We start from the raw sequence: 17,916 nt of genomic DNA, 5'->3' as shown, positions 1-17,916 counted from the left end.
TGGTCAATAACATGACAAAATATGTACAAATGCAGGGGGGGGGGGGGGAGGGTTAATACCTGATGGTTGAATTCCTGGGTGAAGATGCTTATCATCTATCTGTCTAGTTATATATCTAACTTTTTCTCTATTTATTAATCAATCTTCTATTTCTCTTCATCTTTCATATTTATCTTCTATCATAATAATAAGAATGAATAATTCTTTATTTATATAACACACACAGATTGCGCAGCGCTGCACAGAGCTGCCAAATCAGTCCCTGTCGCCAATGGGGTTCACAATCTATTCAACCTACCAGTAATTTTTTGGAGATTGGGAGGAAACCGGTGGAAACCCACGCAGACACTGAGAGAACATACAAACTCTTTGCAAATGTTGAGCAGTCCTGCAAGGCTGTAGTGCTAACCACTGAGCCACCATGCTGCCAATCAATCTCCCTATCATTTATCTATCTCCTATAAAATTCTCCCATATTACAGTTTATTTCACCATACGAAAGGAGCCTCTTGCTGACTGTGACTAGCCATAAAATAGTTTTATTTTGGGGCCCCACTTTTAGTTTTGCCCAGGGCCCCACTTTGTCTAGAACTGGCCCTGCTCACCATGAACACTCAATACAGTCACTATCACTATCTATCACTACCTACTGCCTCTCTACAGAGGAATAGTTAGTCACAGCGTTCGTTTGTTTTGTCTTTCCACTTTCATTGAACTTGTATAAAATGTTACCCGTTAAACATTCCCTGCCCGGATATGGCGGTTAATTTGTCGGTTTTTGTAAATGAATGTTTGTAGCTGACACAACAGCATTTGGTCAGTGGCTGGCTCTTATGTGCAGTCTTTAGCTATAGGTCACTGATAGGGAAGTGAGTGTAAGCCCGTGTATAATAATGGTATGTGCTAACCGGTATGTAGACTGCCTGTGGTAGTTTCGCAATATCACAGAGGAGCGACAGGTTCCTGCAGTCATAGTGGAAGCTGCTGTATGAGACCGAGAAGCGGGCGGCCTGGAGACCCCTCCTCTGGTGCTGCCTCCTCCTCAGCCTCTCCGTCTTGTCACACCCCGCCTCAGTGCTACACTGGAGGACACATCACTACAGAGCTGCTGCTGCTGCTGCAGGGAGACACGGCCGAGGGCTGACAGGAGGATGCTCTGCTCATCAACCGGCGGGAAACAGGGTGAGTCGGGGATACCTGCTGAAGGGCTGAGGAATCATGTGCCAGTCTCTGACAATACATGACTATGTGCCCCAGCATCAGTATGTGGAGTGCAGGAGATGTGTGTGCTAACATTGTATAAGCGCTAATGTAGTGCGGGACATGATTTATATGGCTGCATATGCTCTATATGTGTAGGCCAGGCGAGGGGATGAAGGCGCCTGCCATTACCTGGGTAGTCTCTGTGCCTGCCCCGGACTAGCAGAGCAGAGTTGTTGTACTTGGTAACCAGGGAACAAGGCTTCCTGTCAACCACAACACACAGAAGGGGCAGAAGAGCTGCAGTGCACTGGAGGACGGGAGCGGGAGTCCCAGGGGCTAGCCATTGCTGGACTCTAGGATAGAGGTGAGGAGGACACTTTTATGGAGAACTAGCTGAAAATTTGGGGATGTTTTCTTCATAGTCAAAGATGAAGTGTCCAGAATAGGTGAAAGAAATCTGTTGTTATTATGTATATGATACTAAATACATAGTAGAGACTAATGTGCGATTATACAGTATGGAGTGTTTCTGTTTCTTTTTTTTTAATATTTTTATGAGGTATCATTATGTCCTCACAGGAAGTGTTAAGGGAAATTTTTGCATTCTCAGGTATGACCTAAAAGATACCATAAACCAAAAAAGATGGGCACAGAGATACAAACTTGAAATTCATCAGTGAGAGAAAATCAAAAAACATTTGTTAGCAAAAACTTAAAGGGTTTTCAGATAATTTGATGGCCTATAACATAGGAAGCGCTTTATTCACCTTCAAGGAACATGTGGATCTTTCTGCCTGCAAGAACGCGTTCTGTGGACAGAGCCCGAAGAAAGTCTCCATCCATTGTATGGCAGTGGCAGTTCTATTTTTTTCCTATAGAGTGGGATCCTTAGAGTTTCGTTGTAGAAGAGGATTAGTGTGTCCCATTACAGTCAGTAGACAGATGCTCTATAAGGGTATTCACGAATGATCAAGAAATGAACAGAGAAATGTGGAAAATCCATTATGGATTACAGCACCTTTAAAATCAGTGGGACAGATTTCCAGTGTGGAGGGAATTATCATGCTTTGCACACAGTTTTCTGGTGTATAAAGTAGTTGCAAATGCTGGCAAAAAAAACAGGAAATTGAGATTTTTTTATTACTTTCTCCACAGCTCATGGCAATTTATTTTTTAAAAAGTGGGCAGGGCCTTGGCTGGGGCACTACTGCAAGCTATGGCTTAAATGTCCGCCAGGCTGGAACTGGCGCAGAATCAATGCAGCGTCTCATAGTAAATCTCATGAGTCATAAATTAAGAGATGGTGCACAATTAGCTGTCCAGCCCTAAAGGGGTTTTCCCACAAAGCAAGTTAGGCCCTATCCAAAAAATCCTTCTGACCCTTTAATTAGTTATTACCACGAAGGCACAAACTTTTGAAAATCCAATTTGTCATTGGACCAAAAAAAAACAAAAAACAAAATTATATATACCCCATAAAATTTTATATATCATAAATGCAAACTGCTTAAAATACATTTTCTGATTAATGACATTGAGTTTTATTGTATTCATTTATGTTTAGCCTTATGGGTTTTTGTAGCATACATTCATATTCCTGGAATGCTCCTTTAAATATTTGTTTTTAACCCCTAGTTTTCAGCTTAATGACCAGACTCAATTTTTCAAATCTGCCCTGTGTCACGATAATTGGTTATAACTTCGGAACACTTTAACATATCCAGGTGATTTTGAGAATGTTTTCTCGTGATACATTGTACTTCATGTAAGTTGTAAACTTTAAGTGATAATTTTTGCGTTTCGGTCTGAAAAAAAGTGAAAATTTGCAAAGGTTTGTAAAAATTCTTCATTTTCAGAAACTCCCCAAAAAGCTTGATAATTAACATTTACAGAATGTCTACTTTATGTTGAGATGATATTTTATAAATCCTCTCATTTTTCGAGGATGTTATGAGGCGCAGAACTTTAGGTGCAATTTTTCATGAAAATCCCCATAACTCACATTTTGAGGGACGACTCAGCTTCCAAGTGACTTTGAAAGGCCTAAATAATAGTAAAACCCCATAAATTACCCCACTATAGAAACGTCACCCATCAATGTGTGTAAAACAACTGCTATTAAGTCTTTTAACCCTTTAAGTGTTTTCACATGGGTTAAAACAATATGGACCTGCGATCTAGAAACTTTGCAACTTTGCAAACTTTTCATAATAAATTAAATGCCCACTCCTGAGTGTACTGATACCCCATGTGTGGTGGTAACTGCTGTATGGGCGGCACAGCCGAGCATAGAATGAAAGCAGCGCTATTCACAGAAGATTTGTATTGTCACATTGTATTAGCAATAAAATTAATTTTTTTTGGTAATGTGAACATATGAGGGCTTATTATTTGCGGGATGTCATACAGTGTATAGATTAATTTTGGGGGTCTATAGCTTATTCATGAGATTTTATTAACTATTTCAAGGGGAAAACAAACAAAATCATCAATTTGTATTTTGGATTTTTAGCACTACCGCCCCCCCCCCCCCCCATTCACTGTAAAAATAATTTTTTATCTTTATTTTCTGGTTCACTACGATTACGGTGATACTTCATTTATATAGCTTTTGTTATCTTTGCTCAATTTTACTGAGCAAAACCAATTTTGGAGAAAATCCCTTGTGATGGTGTTTGATGAAAAATTGTATATTACAGGAAGTTTTTCATGTTTTTTTTTTTTTTTTTTACAACGTTCACCGAGCGGGTTCAATATTGATTTCGATTTATTGTACAGATTAATACGGACGTGGTGATACCAAATATGTATGTTTTTTTGTGTTTTTGTGTTTTATATACTTTATTTGCATTTTATGTGTGACAGGGGGAGATTATGGGACTTTTATTTCATTTATTTCATTATTATTATAAAATGACTTCACCTTTTATTCTTTAATTTTTTTACATTTTCCACCTTTTGGCTTGAACAAGCGTTCATCCGACCGCTTGTTCAAGCCTTTACACTGCAATACATTTGTATTGCAGTGGATATAGTAAGTAAGTGGCACGCAAGCTCAGTTACATACAGCCGGGTCCTGCCAGGAGGCGGGACCCGGTGTGAAGGAGAGATGGCAGCCTCGGGGTACTTGCTAGACCCTGGGGCTGCAGCAGGAGGGATCGGGTGTTTAAAAACAGCATAGCATAGGCTATTGGAACCTGTCACCAGCTAAAACCGGCACCGGGTGTTTAAAATCACATTCCTGATGACAGGTTCGCTTTCACAACTTTAATTGGTTCTGGTGTTGACGCTTTACATGTCCTTGGCAAAGCTGCCAGTGGCATACAACAGCAGGTGCATGGAGCCCGGCATCTTGTCTGTGACTGTCGCTTTCTGTGACGTCTGAAACTCTAAGTGACTATTCATTTCCATGACTTGGCTTTGTCATTTCTGAAGATCTGTTACATCAGCACAGTTTCCTTCTTTTCCCACGCTTTTTGCAGGAGCCGCACCGGTTGTCACAGTAGCTAACAACCAGCGCTGTGCAGTGAATAGCAGAGTCAGCATTGCCATTGGCTCTATAGTTTGGGTCTGTAGGGGTTTTTCATAGCTGCTGGTTCTGATATCAAAACGACGAAACAAAATAGGGGATTCATTAATAATGTTCATTTTCTGTTAATTTGAAAACAAAAAAAAAATATGTTCTATAAATTACAAAAGAAATCCTTTTTTCCACTTTTAACCCCAAATAAAAATATAAATGAAAAACATTTTTTCATCTTTTATTATGTTTTAACTAACTCTGTGTCCCGAAAAAAAAAACACCACAAAAAATTTAAGGTAGAATACAAAAAATAAACGTTATGGCCCTTAAACTGCTGCTTAGGAAAATTTACTAAAAATGCCTGGTCACTAGAGCGTTTTTAGGCCGCGTCACTAAGGGGTTCATTAATATTTTAAAATAAATATTAATATTTCTCAATAAAATAAAAATCTTCTGCTATACACTATAAAAGGCATTGCATAGTCTCTCCGTTTGCTCAATACTATACATATAATACATCAAAAAAACCATGACAACCTAGGGAATTGATTTTATAATGGTAATTTTAAGTTAATTTGAAAACTAAAAAATATATATTATACACTACAAAAATATTTTTTTCCCCAGCTTTAGTAACATTTACCCACCAAAAGAGCAAAAAATAAAAAAAATGGTTCTTCTTATGGCTGTGTGCCATCCAGATATGTACAAATAGTTACAACCATGCATTTCATAACCAGGTTGTACTATCTGGTCCTTTGACTGTTATATAGGTGTTGTTTGTGACCTGTTGTATAGAAAAGTTAATTGCTATGTTTTGTGTTTGGATAGAATAGTAGTTGGTTACTAATGATAAGTAATAGAGTAAAAGTGGAAGGAATGCAAGCAAACAACTGAGGTTTTGCTATGTATATAGAGGTAAGGAAATGGCAAACACACCATGCTTAACTAGTTCCTAGTCACACCTTATATTTCTTCACACTTGATCTTTTAAACAGCAGTGTGTACGATATAACTATAAGTTCTGAGACCTCTGCTGATATATAGATCTTATTAGTGGATGATTGATTATTATCTTTTTTTCAAATACATCCACTACTATATTCTACTCTCTAGCAGTGGCTGCATATTGTAATGAACAGTCAAAGTCCACCGCTATCAGTAGAAGCTAATCACAGTCGCTTTTTAGTCAGCAACATTGAATGCATTATTTATGCATAGTCACAATTCAATGCTGCTGACACACACACATTCTCTCACATTCCCTCAACGTGTTTCCCCCACTGATATATTTGGGTTAATCAGGAGAGTATTAACATGACAGACGGTAAGACAAACAAACGAAAAATGCCGGCGTCCTGATGGTGGGCGCCGGCGGTAACAAAGTCTTAAAAAATAGTTAAACAACCTTAGAAAAACTGGAGAAAGGTTTTTTTTGTAATAGTATAGATTTTTTCAGTTTTCAAATGATCTCAAAATGACCAATATAAATTAACTCCCTAATCTGTATAGTCTCTGACAAACAGGGTGACTATGGTGATGTTTTTTTTAATCGTGCTGTGGGGGGCGTGGGGCTGTCACAGTTTTTTATTTCTTATCTTCATATTCTAGTTTCTACTTGTAACTGGGGCATCTAAAAGAGCGTGACTGCCGGGTGTATAGAGGCTTCTGCATTTACTGCATACTGCTCCATACACACTGTTGTTGTTAAACAGCATTTTTTATTGCCCAACGGTATAATGGTTGCTTTATGTGTGGCTACCAAATGCACCACAAGTCCTGCACACTCCACTGTGGAAAGGTTTGGGTAAATCACCAACAGCCACCAAAAGGGCCCTCTGCCCTAGTGCATCTTTGAAAGAATCACAGGAGAAGTCTAGCAGACCTATCAGACAGGGGGGGGGGGCTGCAGAGAAAATGTCTCTTCTGTGAATCTCCAGTGCCTGTTAATGCATTTTCTTGCTGCAGTTCTGCAAAACATGCACATATCCAGACAATACTCGTTTTCTTACAGAAAATGATTCTTTGGTATTAATATCTTCATTTATTTTGCTTACAATGAAAAAAAAGAGAATGAAAAAAAGTCAAATCATTGATCATTTTACATAAAACTCCAAAAACGGGCCGGACAAAAGTATTGGCACCCTCAGCCTAATACTTGGTAGCACAATCTTTAGACAAAATAATTGCAAACAACAGCTTCCGGTGACCAGCAATGAGTTTCTTACAATGCTCTGCTGGAATTTTAGACCATTCTTCTTTGGCAAACTGCTCCAGGTCCCTGAGATTTGAAGGGTACCTTCTCCAAACTGCCACTTTGAGATCTCCCCACAGGTGTGGAATTCAGGTTCCGACTCATTTTAGAAGTCTTCAGTGCTTTAGAAGTCTCCAGTGCTTTCTCTCACACCATTTTCTAGTGCTTTTTGAAGCATGTTTTGGGTCATTGTCCTGCTGGAAGACCCATGACCTCTGAGGGAGACGCAGCTTTCTCACACTGGGCCCTACATTATGCTCCAAAATTTTTTGGTAGTCTTCATACTTCATAATGCCATGCACACGGTCAGACTGTCCAGTGCCAAAGCAACCCCAAAACTCCAGGTAACCTGACTGTAGGGACCGTATTCTTTTCTTTGAATGCCTCTTTTTTTTTTTCCCCTGTAAACTCTGTGTTGATGCCCTTTCCCAAAAAGCTCTACTTTTGTCTCATCTGACCAGAAGACATTCTCCCAAAAGGTTTTAGGCTTTCTCAGGTAAGTTTTGGCAAACTCCAGCCTGTTTTTTTTTATGTTTCTGTGTAAGTGAAGTGTTTCCTGAGTATCCAACCATACAGTCCCTTTTCATTCAGACGCCGACGGATAGTACGGGCTCACACTGTTGTATCCTCGGACTGCAGGGCAGCTTGAACTTGTTTGGATGTTAGTCATGGTTCTTTATCCACTATCCACACAATCAGGAACATTCAGGTCTTTGGAGATGGACTTGTAGCCTTGAGATTGCTCACAATTATGATTCTCAAGTCCTCAGACAGTTCTTTGGTCTTCTTTCTTTTCTCCATGTTCAATGTGGTACACACAAGGACACAGGACAGAGGTTGAGTTAACTTTAATCCATTTCAACTAGCTGCAAGTAAGATTTAGTTATTGCCACCAGCTGTTAGGTGCTACAGGTAAGTGACAGGTGCTGTTAATTACACAAATTAGAGAAGTGTCACATGTTTCAAACGGTGCCAATACTTTTGTCCACCGCCTTTTTTATGTTTGGTGTGGAATTATATCCAATTTGGCTTTCTGACAATTCTTTTTGTGATTTTCCATTAAAGACAAATTAAATGATATCTTCATTTAATTTGTCTTTAATGGAAAACCACAAAAAGACCAAATAATTTCTGATTGCAATCAATTTTTGGAGAAAACTGAGTATTATCTGACAGAATTGCAGGGGTGCCGATACTTTTGGCCACCACTGTATGAATACTGTGTTCTGTGCTTATGTGGGCATATGTATGTTTTGTGTGATGTGTCTGGTGTGTTTGCCATATGCACATGTGTATGTTCTCTGTGTGCAGATTTGTGTTGTGTGAGTGCACTGTATTTTTATTTTTATAATACATAAATTTGTATTTCTGTATATTTGCATGCACATGAATGAGATAAATCTACATTTTGAAACTCTACAATCTACAGAACAGACGACAACAAGCTTACCTGACCTGATCCATACCAGTGGGAGCTCTGGAATTTAGTCATCCTGTTAGCTGCTCCAGGAGAAATTATGCAACCTCTTATGAACTTGTGGTCACTCATCTTATGGTTTCCTGGGGTCTCAGGTGTCGGACTTCTAGCGATATGCTGCTTGGTGAACATCCCATCCTCTTTCTGTTTAACCCCTTCCCGACAAAATGCAGTATTATTACGTCAAGCAGTATTATTAACCCCTTCCCGCAAAATGCAGTATTATTACGTCAGGCTTCTGGCGCCGGCTCCTGAATAGAGCCGGCGCCAGAAGCTGCGGGTGTCGGCTATATTTTTAACTCATAGAGTTAACAAAATTCCCAAAGGTTGTTTTGAATATTTTGAGGGGTGTAATTTCTAAAATGGTGTTGATGATTTTCGTGAAAATATGAAAAATTGCACCTAAAGTTAAATCAACTGGATATGTTAAAGCGTTCCAAAGTTATAACCACTTAAATAGACACATGTCAGATTTTAAAAAATGGGCTGTGTCAGGAAGGTGAAAAGTGGCTTTAGCGTTAAGGGGTTAAAAATACTCAGGATGTCGGCCATCCACCATAAAATGCAGGCGATTTTACGGCAGCTGATGATTTGGCAGTGTGTTTTACACTATAGGCAGTCATCTACAAACTCACCCAATGAGTAATTATCCACGACTCTTAGTACTCCTCAAAATGCTAGGAGGCTTATTTTTACTCTCGGTGGTAGTATGACCTCTGTCTCTGTCTTTGCATGGTTACCACAGGTTAACCTCCTATTGAAGTAATTGGGACCTGAAGAGTACAGTAAGCCAGCATAATGTCTGCATCTAGCTATGTCCTCTGTGTGGCGTAGCCACAGACATTGCTGCTACCATCTGATGGAAAGCTATTGCATCCCCACTAGTAACGTTTTGCCTATGGTGTGGGCCAGAAAAATGATGCATACGTGTTATGCGTTATGGTTTATGATGCACACATCTACCAAGATAAACGTGGAGAGGAAATTATTTTGGCCCTACAAGATAACATAATTCATAACTAGTCAATGCCCGAATGTTTTTCTCTGCCCAATGAATAGCAAATGCTAAGTTATGTAGACTTAGGGTCACCTTTCCATGCCTATAAAATGGCTGCTTAGGATTGTCAAAAGCAGCCTTGTTATAATTCATAGATTTCTACTACTTGTCGAAGAATTTATGATCAGTTTCTTCCGATACTTATATAATCTGAAGCATCAAGGATTTCGGAGTCAGGAAGACAACAAAATGGGTATTGGACAATGGGCTCAATGTTTCAGTCTGATGTTCGTTATGCCTAGATGTTTAAATTTATGCCGGTTAATGTTGTTGAAATATCTTCTGCTTAGGAGACCTATGGAAGAAAATTTTATATAATTAGGAAACATGACTCCCACCCTCCACATTGGAACAGGTGTGGCCATTCCCCGCTAATGTGACAAAGGGGGCAGGATTAGGAAGATATTAAAAAAAAGCATACCAGCAGCTACTAAGTGTTAGACCCCTGGAGAGCTAATGGAATTCTCTCTGCCAATCTAACTTTCATTTTATGTTGCTGTTTTGCTTTTATATATGTCTATTTATTTTATCTTTTTGTGACCTTTAAGCATTGTGCCTTCGCATATTAATCTGTAAGTTTGCTCCTTTTTATAATATTGGTTCCCATACCTGGCAGAAAAAAATTTGTGTATGGAAGAAGCATGACAGTATCAGTGAGCAGAGTGACTTTTTGCAGTCGCATTCTACAGGCACATGAGCAGTAGGGGGGACAGAATGTAAATATGTGTATGTGTGTATATGTATCTTGGAATTATGTTTTTCCCAAGCAATACCCAAATTGAAACAGAGGCTACTGTAGTAGCAGGCAAGAAGTTGTAAAGTAGTAGACCATTTCGAAGAGTCAAATATTGATAGAATGGCATATATTAACTGAGGTTTTTCAGCTGCAGTTTTTGATGTCTAAATCCAGAGTACAGTAAAAAATAGAGGAGAGCCTTTCAATGATATGTTCTCACATATTATGATCCGCATCTGCTTTTGGCTTTGAAAACTGCATCTGAAAAGTGGAATTTGTGATCGCACCCTGAAGGAGCGCCATTGAATTTCTAGGTTGGGGGAAGTATTTATGGCCTATGCTAAATATGAACCTTGAAAAAACTTTAACAAATACAGTAAACATTGAATTTACATTTCTCAATGTAACTAAATCTTGTCCTGTTAAATATTCCAAAGCATGGCTAATCCTGAGAGCAGTGCACATGTGAGTGAATTATATTATTTTATCTTCTGTCAGTAATTGAAATGACAGAATGAACTGAAATGATAATTGCAATTATCAAGTTTGGGATCAGATGAAAGAAATATATCTGTTATACTTTATACAGCCAAATTTGTGAGATGTCAAAGACATTGCTTAGTTGTCTCCGCTTTAACATAATGCAAAAAGACCTTTGATTTAGTGTGACATTAATAAGTCCTACCTTAGTCTACATGTTTCAGACGTTGTATTGTATTATTCATTCTTACTTCTATCTTAGGCACACTACAGTTGCAGTCACTTTTATAAAGGCATCAAAGGACAATATTTCATCTTGCATTTAAAAAAGTCAATAATTTAAAATTGTAATTTCACTTTAGGCCAGGAAACATTATCTGTTTGTGGGTTCAACATTGAATCAAGGGATCAGATTTAGCAGATGCTTGGGTGAGGGGGTTGCTGCAGAGCAGTGAGGAGTTGATGATAAAGCTTGAGGTACAGAGAGACAAGTTATGCAGAATCACAGATTGAGATGGACGGATTGATTGGGGAGCCCTCCTACCTCACGATTCTTTGCAGTAGACTTCTGCATCCATAGAATTCCACAGACACAAGGTTTTCCTGCTATCTACACACAGAGCAGCATCACATGACCTCTCCCACTCTCTCCAGAGTAAGCAGGGAGCAGAAGCCCCTCCTCTCCAGGAATAAGTACCAGTAGAATCTTTTTGTGTAAACAAAGGACAGTGGTGGACATAGGTAGCAAATGCAATAAGCAAATTTGTTCTATATCAGCTATTGATTTGTGAGAAAGAAAACATAACTTTTGCTCTGGAGGATAAAAAGAGTCCTAAACATTTATCATTTGTAGCTAATAGCAGTTTATTCACATATAAACTTCCAGAACCCTGGGTGGGCAAATTTCTAAATATAAAAAATGTACACTAGATTAGATTGATAAGCGGCACAGCATCAAAGGTACAATCTGTCATTCAGCTTTTGGACCCTTTTGGACACACTTGGCGTTTTTAGGCGTTTTTTGGGCCGTTTTTAGTTTCGTTAAAAAAGCATGCGTTTTTGAAAAACGCATGCGTTTTTGACAGGTTTGACCAATTATCTTAATCCAAACTGGTCAAAAACGCATGCGTTTTTAACGATGTGAACTAAAAACGGCCCAAAAACGCCATGTGTGTCTTCACCCTTAGAATTTTACATACAGTGTGGTACTCTTCACTCTTCTTTAAACCAGAAGTGGAAGTAAAAAAGCCAGATGCAAGTAAAAGCTAATGTCCTAGGATTCTACTAAATATTAATACATTTATAATAGACCATCAATGTCATCAGTGCAAACCAACCGTAGATATAAATTTGTGTTAGCACGAAGACACACAGAACCTAGATACAGGGTTTGTGACAAGCTCTGTCCACCACAGGCAATAAGAATGAGCTGAATTTAGCAACTCTTACAGTAGTCAGTATTTCCTGAAATGGTCAGAGTGCAAATATGAAACATTTTAGTCTACCCATTAACACAGGATATAGAAGTGAAGTAAGAATCCCACTGCTTCTGTTTTCTGGTACCAGGTGGCCATGATTCCTGTTGTAACTACAAAAAAGAGATGGTACAAATGAGTTAAAACTGAATAACCACAGCGTCCTGTAAAGATGGTAGTCCAGGTTTCATAATTTTTTTTTTTTGTCAGTATTAATGTACTTTTTTTTTTTGAAAAGCACTGCACACTATGCACAATTATTGGTCTGCTCTGGCATGGCCCCTATTTGGCACATCGCCATTCAGCCACTGCAATAAACCAGGAGCCATGCGGGGAGTGAAGCTATGGGAAAAAAAGATAGGTATATTTTATTGTGTTTCTGTCCAGTGTTTAACCCCTTAAGGACGCAGCCATTTTACAGCTTAAGGCTCAGTCCCATTTTTTAGATTCTGACCTGCGTCTCTTTATATGGTTATAACTTTTGAACACTGTTACTTATCAAAGCGATTCTGAGATTGTTTTTCCCCACATGTTGTACTTCATTTTAGTGGTAAATTTTGGCTGATAAGTTTTGCGTTTATTTACAAAAAAAAGAAAAAATGATGAATTTTTAGAAAAATTTGCCATTTTCGAAATTCAAAATCGCCGCGTTTTCAGGCAGATCGATTTACCACCTAAATAACTTGCAGAATAACATTTCCCATTTGTCTACTTTACATTTTTCATAATTTTTGAAATGTTTGGATAATTTATTTTGATGTCACGCGGCTTACAAATCGAATAGCGATTTTCCGTATTTTCAGAATTGACTTTTTTGGGGATAAATACTGTTTGAAATCAAATTTTACATATTTAGCAACAAAAACCCCCTATATAACCGACCCATTTTCAAATCTACAGCTCTCAAACTATCAGAAACAGCATTTACAAAGATTGTTAACCCCTTGAGATCTTCATAGTAATTGAATCAAAATGGCGGTGAAATTTAGAATGGTCAAATTTTGTCGGTTATACGTTCATTTAGCCCTAAAATTTACACATTTCCAAAAGATAAAAAGAGAAAACTCACCATAAAATTTGTTCTTCAATTTCTCCTGAGTGTAGCGACCCCCCACACGTGGCCGTTACTTGTGTTATGGGGGCACAGCGAGGCGCAGGAGGGAAGGAAAACCCTGCAGCTGCCAGGATTTTAGTTTTCTCGTTGCCCCCTTTTGAAGGCTATAAAATTTTCGCTTTTCCGTTATTTGGGTCATGTGACAGCATTTTTTTTGCGGGATGAGATGCTTTTTCCAGTGTTACCATTTTGGGGTTGGTATCACCTATTGTTGAAAATTTAGGAACTTTTTTTGAGGTCATGAGAAGAAAAGCATGTACTGGATTTTTTACTTTTTTTTTTTTTTTCGTGTTCACCGTATAGCCCAATAATTATGTTATCTTTATTCTATGGGTCGATACGATTACGGGGATACCAGACATGAATATTTTTTCTTATGTTTTACTAAATTTGCCAAATAAAACCCTAATGTGGGGAAAAATCTATCATTTTTGCATCGCCGTCTTCCAAGTGGCATAACATTGTTACGTTTTTGGCTACAGAGCTGGTTGATGGCTTGTTTTTTGCGGGACATGTTGTTCTTTGCAACAGTATCATTCAGGAGTACATATGTTTTGTTGATCAATTTTTATTGCATTTTTAGTGGGATATAATAGGTAAAAATCATAATTTTTGGCAGGTTTTTAACGTTTTTTTACGGCGTTCATCATATGGGTTCAATAGTTATTTAGTTTTATTCTATGGATTGTTACGGACGCGATGATACTATATATGTGGGGTTTGTGTTATGATTTTGACTTTTTTGAGCGTTATATGTCTCTTTATATGTTTTGGGGCTTATGGGCATTTTTAGTGATTTATAAAGTAATTTTTTATTGAAAAACATTTTTTTTTACATTTTTTTTATATGATCCACCATGGGATATGAACAAGCAATCATCTGATTGCTTGTTCTTGATAATACTCTGCAATACTAATGTATTGCAGGGTATTAGCAGTGCCAGCCTATGCAGATGCATAGGCTGACACTATGCCTTTAAGATGATGTCACAGACGCCATCTTAAAGGCAATACCTCCAGACTTCTCTGGGGTCCCGATCGGACCCCAGAGGTGCCAGAACAGCGATCGCCCCCCCCCCCCCGAAAACGGTGCGGGGGGGGGGGCGATCGTGGGGTAAAGACCCCCAGAAAGCATGTTAAATGCCTCGGTCGCGTTGACCGCGGCATTTAACGGGTTAAACACCCGCGATCGGAGCCCACTCCGACCGCGGGTGTTAGCCGGGGATGTCAGCGGTAGATTACCGCTGAAATCCCGCGGCTAACGATGCCGGTTCGGCTGCTGTGCAGCGCTGAACCGGCATAGTCTCCGCGCAGTAGCTGTACTGCGCTGAGCGCTAATCGTCGGAAGCTGCGCAGTACAGCTACGGCGCGGAGTGCTAAGGGGTTAAGAAATACAATGAAGATAATTATTTAACTCGAAAGACCCTTTTAACATCTGCCTGACATGTGCCGTAATAGTACTTGTGTGAGTGATGAAGCAGGAGGTAGGAGTTGCACAGGAGCACAAATGTGGGGGCTGTGGAGCAAGTGAGCAGCACAGACCAGTCATGGGTATGTTTTTAAAATGCAGCCAAACCAAAACAAACTTGGGACTTACAAAAGGATTCTGTAAGGGTGACCAAACTGCAAGTGGGACAGGCACTACCAATGTAAACAGGTAAGGTATAGTCCACGTATCCCAAAAATACTGTCAACAACAAAAAGAGGCAAAGGAGGATACGTATAGTGGATTCTGTAAGGGTACAAGTTAAAACACACAATTATATTGTAATGCAAATGCTTAGAAAAGGCTTTTTACTAGGAAACCAAATGGACACCGCTTAACAAGCCTGTATGATTACCATTGTTTGTACCATTTGGTTTACATTAATAACAAAAAATCTTTTCAATTCAATAGTGATTTAATGAAATATCTCTAGATGTGCAGCCAAGAACTGGACCCTCAAAGATGGACTGATATTTTGTAAAGCAAATAATTGAATTGGGTAAAAATAACTCCCTGAGGGGTAAGGTTATTTTCAGAGTCTTTATTTGCATAAGGGTCCAATATTAGCCATAAAATTTAGCAAGTAGGTACATCACAGTTACATCCAAAGATCCATGTAGCCACTAATAATTAATTTGCATGCTAGGCCAAAATTGTGCAGCCTAGCCTAAGGCCCCTTAGTGACCGACGTAGAAACCTGTATGGGTGGTCACTTAGGGGTTAAACATCTAAGTAACCCTTTCCTGGCCATGTATGAAAATAAGAATACTTGCAAAATACTTAACCAAATTACTCCACAATAATCTCTGCCTCTTTACAGAGCAACACTGATATACACTCACTGGCCGCTTTATCAGGTACACCATGCTAGTAATGGGTTGGACCCCCTTTTGCCTTCAGAACTGCCTCAATTCTTCGTGGCATAGATTCAACAAGGTGCTGGAAGCATTCCTCAGAGATTTTGGTCCATATTGACATGATGGCATCACACAGTTGCCGCAGATTTGTCGGCTGCACATCCATGATGCGAATCTCCCGTTCCACCACATCCCAAAGATGCTCTATTGGATTGAGATCTGGTGACTGTGGAGGCCATTTGAGTACAGTGAACTCATTGTCATGTTCAAGAAACCAGCTTTATGATTCCAGCTTTATGACATGGCGCATTACCCTGCTGAAAGTAGCCATCAGATGTTGGGTATATTGTGGTCATAAAGGGATGGACATGGTCAGCAACAATACTCAGGTAGGCTGTGGCGTTGCAACGATGCTCAATTGGTACCAAGGGGCCCAAAGAGTGCCAAGAAAATATTCCCCACACCATGACACCACCACCACCAGCCTGAACCGTTGATACAAGGCAGGATGGATCCATGCTTTCATGTTGTTGACGCCAAATTCTGACCCTACCATCCGAATGTCGCAGCAGAAATCGAGACTCATCAGACCAGGCAACGTTTTTTCCAATCTTCTACTGTCCAATTTCGATGAGCTTGTGCAAATGGTAGCCTCAGTTTCCTGTTCTTAGCTGAAAGGAGTGGCACCTGGTGTGGTCTTCTGCTGCTGTAGCCCATCTGCCTCAAAGTTCGACGTACTGTGCGTTCAGAGATGCTCTTCTGCCTACCTTGGTTGTAACGGGTGGCAATTTGAGTCACTGTTGCCTTTCTATCAGCTCGAACCAGTCTGCCCATTCTCCTCTGACCTCTGGCATCAACAAGGCATTTCCGCCCACAGAATTGCCGCTCACTGGATGTTTTTTCTTTTTCGGACCATTCTCTGTAAACCCTAGAGATGGTTGTGCGTGAAAATCCCAGTAGATCAGCAGTTTCTGAAATACTCAGGCCAGCCCTTCTGGCACCAACAACCATGCCACGTTTAAAGGCACTCAAAACACCTTTCTTCCCCATACTGATGCTCGGTTTGAACTGCAGGAAATTGTCTTGACCATGTCTACATGCCTAAATGAGTTGCCGCCATGTGATTGGCTGATTAGAAATTAAGTGTTAACGAGCAGTTGGACAGGTGTACCTAATAAAGTGGCCGGTGAGTGTAAATTGTAATATCCTCAAGTGCCAAAGTTAGCTTTTACCATACTGGGGGAGATTTATCATATGCCGATACATCAAGAGGCAAAACAACACTTAGGATTGTGTTTTTGACGTTTTCAAATACTTGTTTTTCAGAACAATTTTTGTGCTGAAAATTCCCCACTCTGCTTATTTTTTGTGTTAAAATTAGGGGCCTCAGCTTATACTTACAGTATGATGTTTTTCTTTTAGAACAAATCCTCTTATTGCTGAAAGGAAGAGGCTTAATGTTGCCTGTTTACTGATTTATTATTTTTTAACATTCGTAGTTTATGCTTGTTTCTGTTTTAAATTTAGATCAGTCCATTAGATAAATATTTATTGCTAATAGAACTGTTTGAAGAAATCATTTGTTGGTAACCAGTGAAAACAGGAGGTGTTCCCTTTTAGCACAGTTGGTGCTGGTCATTTTATTATGTATTAACGAAAATCCATCATCAAAATGATAAATGAGCAGATCCTGCTGGTCCCGACACTGTTCCTGCGAAATGGCACATTTTTGCAGTTTTTTTTAATAGGCAAAAAATAGGTAAATGGGGTAATTTATGGGGTCTTATTAGTATTTAGTCACTTGCTAAAAATGTCATGACAATTTTAGAAATTGCTGCCAAAGTTCAAACCCCAGAAAATCAGAGGAAAAAAAAGAGTATGCACAAAAAAACTTCCAACATTTGTCATATATTATTTATTAAGTTCTTTAGGTGGTATAACTATCTGCCTGGAAAGCAGAGAATTTAGAATCAATTTTTCATAAGTAAGCATCCAAATCTTTCAATTAACACAAAGTGCAATGTGTCATGAAAAAACATTTTCAAAATTACTTGTACACTGTGTGGCACATTTAGTAAGGGTCGTGAGCTGCACTTTTGTTGGACCGTGCGTGGTCTTCATGGCTAAAACAGTTTGCGCAGGTATCTGTGCTGAGACCCTTTTTTGGCACAGCTTCCATGCAATTAGGGGGCAGGCCGTCAGAGGGTTTGTTTCAAATTGTGTCCCATGTCCTATGTTAAACGTGCACCACAAA

At 39.3% G+C, this 17,916-nt stretch overlaps 1 protein-coding gene across 2 annotated transcripts in view; it reads left to right on the top strand.

Moving 5' to 3' along the window:
- The first annotated feature begins 996 nt into the window (after positions 1-996).
- SYNE1 (spectrin repeat containing nuclear envelope protein 1) overlaps positions 997-17,916 on the top strand; it is a 476,843-nt gene continuing 459,923 nt past the window's right edge. Inside the window, exon 1 of one of the 2 annotated variants that reach the window (XM_072140948.1) lies at positions 997-1,182. The gene's annotated coding sequence lies outside the window, so the exon portion shown is untranslated. Of the gene's footprint in view, positions 1,183-1,515; positions 1,568-17,916 lie in introns of those variants that run through there. The other variant, XM_072140950.1, reaches the window with a different exon arrangement.

Source organism: Engystomops pustulosus, chromosome 3 (assembly GCF_040894005.1).
Source record: "Engystomops pustulosus chromosome 3, aEngPut4.maternal, whole genome shotgun sequence".
Taxonomy (NCBI): Eukaryota; Metazoa; Chordata; class Amphibia; order Anura; family Leptodactylidae; genus Engystomops; species Engystomops pustulosus.
Note: the sequence above shows the minus strand (reverse complement) of the source record. Positions and strands in the feature narration are given on the sequence as shown.